This window comes from Mastomys coucha, unplaced genomic scaffold (assembly GCF_008632895.1).
Source record: "Mastomys coucha isolate ucsf_1 unplaced genomic scaffold, UCSF_Mcou_1 pScaffold6, whole genome shotgun sequence".
NCBI lineage: Eukaryota > Metazoa > Chordata > Mammalia > Rodentia > Muridae > Mastomys > Mastomys coucha.
The window spans coordinates 2205888-2214578 of record NW_022196912.1 but is presented as its reverse complement, the minus strand read 5'-3'; the positions used below and the strand labels follow the sequence as shown (position 1 = coordinate 2214578).

Here is an 8691-nt window from a genome sequence, read left to right as displayed (position 1 = left end):
CTCTCTCTCTCTCTCTCACACACACACACACACACACACACACACACACACACACACATACATTCATACATACACACTAAATCTAGAGATTCCCTTTATAGCCTAGACTGGACCTCCTGCCTCAGCTTCTCCTGTGCTAGAATAAATGCTAGGCACAGGCTGGTTCTGATGAAGTGTCCAAATGCCGAAGTATAATAGATGCTGTCGACATCAGTGAGTACAGGTAACATTGTTAAAACACAGAACAGTCCCAGAATGATCATGCCCACAAATGCCAAATAATGCAAAGCATAGAAAACTTAGAGTGACACCAGAGTAAGAGGATACATACAGACTTTTGAGATAGGTCGTTTTATTTCAACTGTTCGGTGTTACCTGTGCTAATTTGGTTCAGTCAAACAGAACTGCTCAGTATTTCAATGTAAAATGGGGCTTAAGACTTACCACTGTACAGGTCTTTATTGTTGATTTTACTTGCATAATGTATAACAAATGCTATTATATTGTAGATAATTTATATATGCTAGCTTTTTGTTAGTCAGATTTCTACAAGCAAAGCTGATCCTTCTAAGATGATGCAATCTTTCAAAAATGCCTGGCATTATCTGCTGTAAGTAAGAACTAACTTGTCTTATATACAAATACAGAAATGATAAGACTTCTCACATGAAAACACAACTGTGTAAAATACTTTGGTCTTTACTATTTAGAGCATATCAAAATTGTAAACCAAAACCAGACAGGCCTATAATTCTGTAAAATATTTCTTTGAAGAAATAAATCATCCTTAATGGTTTGATAAATAACCATCTAATAGACTGCTCAGTTAAAAGAAAGGAATGCAGAATTATGGAAATATTTTAGGTATATGTAACCCCTTAGAAAACCAATAGCAGTGCTATTAGCAATAATCGTGCCTTGGATAAACCTCATTGGCTACGATACTGCCACTGCACAAAGCTCCAATAGCAGTGCTAATACAACAATCTTCAGGCCCTCAGAATCTCATACCGTTATTTTCCCCAATAATTAGTGAAACTGTGCAATTTGTTTAAATATACTTTTAATAAAATGAAAAAACTACCTTTCTTAACCCAGAACAAATTGTTAAACCTTCTTTTCTGTAGTTCCTTGATTAGAGGATGAATAACACCACACAAAAAGGGAGAGAAAACTTCACTAACTTGGGCTCATTTCCTGGCCCCATTCATCACCTGGACTCCAAAGACCCTGAACAGCAAGGCAATATTCTAAAAGGAAATCAGGAGGAAGAGGATGAAGGTGAATGGGGGTGATGGTGTACATAGGGCTACAGAATGTCTCAGTGCGAACTTTTTTCCCAGTGAAATAAGGTGTGTGGAAGTCATGCATTGAGCAGCTTTTCTGCATACATGCACTGGAGCAGGCAAAGCACAACGTCTAGGCTACTATCATATCTCAAGCAATGTAAAGTCACTGCTATCTCGATGAGCCCTTTTCTGAGTAATAATTTACAAAGCCTTTAAAATGTACTCAAATTGCAAAGAAATTAAAATGTTTTGCTTTTACTATGGGATTAAATGATCTTGAGAGAATAATGGGAGAAGCAACTGAGAAATTCATATATGAGTTGCTGGCAGCAATAGCTGAAAATTAAGTATTTTGTTTCTTTATTGATATGCTGTATCTTAATGTGATTTTAAAATATGCTTATCAAATTATTTATATAGCTTTTTTATGAGGTTAAAAAAATTCACAGATGATTTTGTCTGCTCATCAACATTGTAATAGAATAATATTAACATCTTATTTGGTGAATGAATATTTTTATTCTTAATTTCTTGAGGCAAATTTAGTTTCCCCAAAATGCTGTGATATGTTTGCATACTTGTAAGAAGCCTTTTAATTTATATTTAAGTTTATATGTAAGCATAAAGTGATGATAAAACTAAAAAGAACCCTAAGTAGCTGAAATACCTGTATCTTTAGGAAGCTGAAGAGCCACAAAGCAGCAGTTTGTGAGTACCTTGTAGTGAAGATGGGAGAATGAGCTCACTGTAGCAAAGACGGTGAAAGTCTCTGGGATCTGTATACAGTATTGGTTTGGAAACACTGTACTATAACACTCTCAGACATTTCATTTGCATGTACATACTATACATGTACATATATAGCTCTTTAAAATATTTTACTTTTATTTAAATTTGAAATGTTGAGTATTCAAGTAGCAAAAGTTAAATAAAACTACTTTAATAAAGTTAGTCTCAAATAATAGTTTTTATTTAAGAGGAAAATAATCTTTGATGCTTATTAAATAGCTTTAATGATTTACAAGTGGTGGCATATCTTCCATCAATAATGGCGAATAGTGAATCATTTTATTTCTTGTGGTAAAAAGCAGTATAAATGCTCCAGATTTAAGTAGATTGATAGATAAATAGATAGATAGATAGATAGATAGATAGATAGATAGATGGAAGATAGATAGATATCAGTCTAGCCAAATTAGAAAGCCCTGGGTCCAATCGTAGTATAGAAGATGGAAATCTCCGTAAGCATGATGTATATATATATATAGGTTATTAAGTGGGGTGTTCATGAAGGGGTTGAAGCAGTGTCTTAGTCACTAAAGTACTCATTGTGCAAGATGGAGGGCCTGTGTTCAATCCCAGAACTTACAAAAATGTATATATATATGTGTATATATATATATAATATATATATATATATATATATACACATATATGGCAGAACCAACATTTAACACTAACATTAAAATTCCTTTTTATTTAAAGCAAAACAAAACAGGCAAATACTTCTGAGAGGTACACAGAGAAAAAAAAACACCTTTATGTTTTGTTTTGTTTTGTTCTTTTATTTTTATTTTTTGAAATATAGATTTTCTGTAACTGCCTTTCAATTATTTCAGATCTAATTTTAATATAAAATTAACAAAGCATAGAATGCATAAAGTAGTTAATCCTTCTAAGGATAAAGTTATTTCTTAAACAATAATTTAGTTGGTGTGTTGATTTTCTTATAACAAGTTATCTTAAAATGAAATAAAATTCTAACACCTTGGTTGTCATGGAATTTGGGTGCATGGACCTTGAAGCAGAGAAAGTAAAAGTTGATTAAGCTATGATACCACTACTGTATGTTCACTAACCTATACCTGATATGTTTGTAACTTGGTAATTTCATATTTTCATGCACTTTCAACGTCAACTAAAATAACATATATTAGCTATAAAGTTATAATGCTTGCCCTGTCATTATCTCTTATAGGTTATTAAGTGGGGTGTTCATGAAGGGGTTGAAGCAGTGTCTCAACAACTAAAGTACTCATTGTGCAAGATGGAGGGCCTGTGTTCAATCCCAGAACTCACAAAAATGCATATATATGTAGGAAAGTGCAAATGAGCTCAATGCAACAGCTGATAACTAATGCCAGCCCTGGGGGAAGGAGCATAAATAGAACAGTCTATGCAGCATGGCTCTTGCTGGACAGTCAGACTAGACAAATTAGAAAGTGCTTGGTCCCATCTTGATAAAGAAGATGAAAAGTTCCATAAGGATGATACCAAAGTTAACCTCTGGCTTATGCATGGTGCTCATAACCACCCCTATACACATAGATGCATGCAATGGAACTTAAAAGCTTATTAATCACGTACTGTTATTTGCAGCATGGCCTACATAGAGATAATCAAATTCAAATATGAGCAATACATTCAGCTCTCTTATGGAGGAAAGAAGATATCTCTGCACAACTATGATAACCCACAGAAGTAATGCTTGATGACTCAGGATGTAAATGACACATCTTCACAGACCATGAAGGCTGTGCCCAGCAGGTGTGAGAAGCCATGTACCCCCATGGATTCCGCTAACATTTCATTTCAGATTCCTTTCCAGCCAGAACTGTGAGATAGTGACATTTTTTTTTTAAGTATGAAGATTTTGCTACCTTTTCCTTTTTCGAAATGAGCAACCCTAGTAAACTAATGTTCCACAATACAACTGCTATCAACATTTTCATAATAACAATAGGCCTGTTTTTCTGCTTACTTTTAGCAAACTTGCCTGACACTTACTTTTTTGTGATTTGATTGCATTTACATATAGTTTTAATTGAAGAACTACTAATAAAATTTCAAGGGCAGGAAAAGTATAGTCAATGAAGATATTCTCAGACTATGATATGACAAACATTTTTCTCATAGAAAACTTTAATATTATCTTTATTTTTTCTGTTCTCATTTCACAAAGAAGATTGAAAGTAATTTTTAAAATTCAAAACAGTACTTTCTGCACAAACTGTTCAACTAATGAAATTTTGTTTCAAAAATAAATGTTAAAGAATTAAAAAGAATTCCTGATTTCATGTCTGCTTGTGGTTTCATTTTGTCTACCAGCAGTAAATATCAATTATCAGACTTTTAAAATTGCATATGAGAATTCATAAATGCTAATTTCATTACATCATAAGTCTCTTTCTCCCAGTCTTTAGAAGTGCAGTACATTTTAAATGCACATTCTATATACTTACCCATTGTGCAATGTTTTCTAGGATGGCTTCTATGCTGATTAGGCATGCTCTTCCTTTAATCTGACTAAATTAATGCGGGGAGTCTTCACAGAGCATGTTCTTGCAGAAGTGATGGGTGGCTTAACAAAGTATGTTTTTGAATGTAACTACTTGAGTTTTCAGGCATAAAGGCCTGAGGAATGAGTATGGTTAGGGCTCAAGTGGAGTTATCATTGCACACCCAGGACATTGCGTTCAAGGGCAAAGTGCTTCTTTTATTGTAATATTAGAGACAGGACTTTGCTATGCTGAGGTTAGAGGTTTGCATTTCTCCCACCATAACCTACATGTTGAATGGCCACTGCTTCTCATGATAACACAGGACTTCGGTTTTCTTGCTGTTCTCTTGGGTTTTGGGGCTGATCCTTTGACACGTGAATATTTTCCATTTCACTGTGATCAACCTCAGAGTCTTTATTGCACTCTCCTTTAAATTCTTTCTTGTTTGACATTTTGAGTACAATTCATTCACCAGCCTCGGCAATATTCACAATGGAAAATGTGGAGACAGTAAATATCACCGTAATTCCTCTACTGACATATATTTCAACTTTTCAAATATTAAATCAATTTTATGGGTGAAATCAATCTGTTAGGTATGATGACTAGTTATAAAATGATGAAGAGCCAACTTTATAATTGGATTAATTTCAGCACAAATATAATTTTCTTACTCATATAGGTAGAGCACGGGTCATGTGCATAAGTAAGGAAAATAATTTTCTAATAGGAATTAAGATTTACTCAGTCTATTATGTGGAAAGAGATCATACCAGGTGCTCAACATATACTGTCTTCCTTGATCTCCATCATAAACCTATGGAAAATACCATTATCCTGAATTTACACATGAGAAGTATAATCTTTTTATACTTACTGCTACACTGGAAATGTGTTTCAGAACCACCTCTTTCCTGAGAAGCACACTTCTGATCTCCCCATATAGCCTGCAGTTTCTTCGATGATGTGAATTCTGAGAACATTTTCCACTTTGCTTAGAAAGAAAAGGCAGTAACAGAACAAGGCTGTGTTTTAGGCAAACCGGAGCAGAGTCAAGCCTGTCCCGCTGTGGTTCCTTCTTATTTCCTTCCTCTTGATCCCTGACCCTAAATCAAAACCATCTGCCTTGTAGCAGTAGGCATCTGTTGCTCAGGGGACCATTCCTCAGTCACCAATGACAGCTTCTTCTTCAGTCATCTAAAGGTGAAACCTTGAAACCTGCTTTAGGTGGCAGCTTCATGTTACAGTGCTTTGTTTAGCCTATGTTAGGCTCCGAGTTTGATGCCTAGCACTGAGAATAAAGAAAAGAAAATAAATAAATGAGAAAATAAACAACCATCACCACAACAGAAACTTCACAGCAATCATGGTGGTGGTGCATCCTTGCAGTGCCAGAACTCTGCAGGCTGAGGCAGGAACAAAATTGAGAACATTGTAAATAAAAACACACACTGCTGAGAGGCTCTGGCAGTACCCAACTAATACAGAAGTAGAGGCTCGCAGCCATCCATTGGACTGAGTGCAGGGTTCCCAATGAAGAAGCTAGAGAAAGGACCCCAAGGAGCTGAAGAGTTTTAAGTCCCTTAGGACTAATAACAATATGAACTAACTAGTACTCTCAGAGCTCCCAGGGACTAAACCACCAACCAAAGAGTACACATGGGGGAACTCATGGCTCCAGCAGCTTATGTATAGTAGAGGATGGCCAAGTTGGTCATCAATGGGACGTGAGTCCCTTGGCCCTGTGAAGGTTCTATGCCCCAGTGTAGGGGAATGCCAGGGCCAGTAAGCAGGAGAGGGTGGGGTGGCAAGCAGGGGGAGGAGAGAGGAGGGAGGAGTGAAAGAACAGGGGTTTGCTCTTGTTGTTGTTTTTTGTTTTTTGTTTGTTTGGGGTTTTTTTTTTGGAGGGGAAACTGGGAAAGGAGATATTGTATGGCATGTAAATAAAGAAAATATATAATAAAAAAAGTTTTAAAAACCCCACATATTGCTTACTATAAATAACCTGAAACCACTATAAAAGGGGATCCCTCGGATTGTAACAGTATTCATATTTCTTTCTGTATTTAGGTGTTGATGAAGCTTAAATAATACCTAATGTTAGATAATTTTATCTTTAGAAAAAACAATAGTAATCATGCATCAACTTTAGGTGCAAAATTATAGTTAAAAAATATTTACAACCACACTAACAATAGCTTTCATGTTCACAAACCATTGATATAGAAACTTGAACTTCATTATTCTGGTTGTAAACTTCATTTCTATATATCCTCTAAGCCTATTACTTAACAAAAAAAAATGACACAGTGCATTTTATATGAATGTTTTTCTTGTTACTTTAGGTAAAGTTTATTTAAGGGTTTTACTTTTCATAAGTTGAATTTTCTTTTCTCTGTTTAAATACATGGTTGGGAAGGAAATACATAGCCCTAAAATTGACAGATCTATGACTTAGTAGAATATCTTTCTCAGCTGAATCATCTAGGAATAGTTCCACAATGAGCAAGCTAGGTAAATAAAAAGCCTAAAAAGGTTTCAATATGTTATGTGTTTATGCATTATGAGTTATTGCCCCTATCTTGAAGACAGATTGCTTCTCTTCCATTCTATCACTTTCATTAAACTTGTTTTGAATACTGAAGTGTAATAGAATAGTTATTTCCTGTTCTACCTACACTCATAAAAACTAAGTGAAAACAATAGATAATCTGTCTCTCTTTTTAAAGACAAGGTTTCAGGGTGTAGCTAAAACTAGCCTGGATCTTGCTATGTAGTCCAGGCTGACCTTAAACTTGTTAACATACTGTCTCAGCCTCCATATACTAGAATTATAAACACATGCTACCACACCAACCTTCCATGTTGTGTGTTTATCTAGTCATTGATGGAATTTTCCATGGCTGTTTGCTTGTCAAATGCAGGCACGTAGGTGCCATACACTTGACACTTGATTCATCTTACATCATATTCAGTGTATATTGAAGAATTTACTCTGAAAATATGACTTGTGCTTAATTTTCTTTATAAGTCAAATATACCAATGAACGTTGAAGTTACCTTAGAGTGTTCCTGAAAGGCCAATGTATTAACTATCAAATACACTTAGCCTCAGAGTCAGATGGTAGTGTTTTGTTACATCCCATTCTTTCCCCACCCATTTATTTTCCTTCTGCTGTATGATGAATATGAAGGTACAAAACACAAATATCTAACTGTAGAGTTGGAGGACTCTTTGTGACTGGATAGATATTCGAATATCATTAAATATCTCAGTATTTTCTGTATTTCAAGATCATTAGAGTGAACTCTTTAAGATCAACTTATCTAGACCTATTCAAGTAACTTAAGTATGACATGACATAGCATGTCTGATTACTGATGAGCAAACAGTACACTGGGTAAAGATCTTAATAGTATTATTGGCTTTAAGAAGTCTGTAAACGGCTCCCCAATGAAGGAGGTAGAGAAAGAATCCAAGGAGCTAAAGGGTTTGCAGCTCCTTAGGACTAACAACAATATGAACTAACTAGTACCCTCAGAGCTCCCAGGGACTAAACCACCAACAAGAGTACTCATGGTGGGACTAATGGCTCCAGCAGCATAAATATAGTAGAGGATGGCCTAGTTGGTCATTAGTAGAAAGAGAGGCTCTTGGCCCTGTGAAGGTCCTATGCCCCAGTGTAGGGGAATGCCAGGGCCAGGAAATGGGAGAGGGTAGGGTGGCGAACAGGGGGACGGGGGAAAGAACAGGGGTTTGTTCTTGTTGTTGTTTTCTGTTTTTTTTTGTTTTTGTTTTGGAGGGGAAACTGGGAAAGGAGATATTGTATGGTGTACAAATAGAGAAAATATCTAATAAAAAGTATTAAAAATAAATAAATAAATTAAAAAAAAAAGAAAAGACAAAAAAAGAAGTCTGTAAACAGTCCAGCAAGAATTAGAATTTTTCTATAACCATAGGTGGTAATGCAATTCCTTTATTATTATACTGGAACATTTCAGAAAAATGTTATTTCTAGTAGACATTTAAAAAGACAGTATCTCTGTCAAGGTCCATTTCCTCACAGGGTTCAGCACAATATTAGAAGTGTTATTTATACAGAGAGTGATTAGGGACTAAG

General features: G+C 35.3%; 1 protein-coding gene and 1 pseudogene across 29 annotated transcripts in view; both read right to left on the bottom strand.

Moving 5' to 3' along the window:
• Positions 1–8691, bottom strand: part of Nrxn1 (neurexin 1) — a 1104407-nt gene that overhangs the window by 880379 nt on the left and 215337 nt on the right. The window lies entirely within an intron of this gene.
• Positions 783–962, bottom strand: LOC116081208 (annotated as a pseudogene).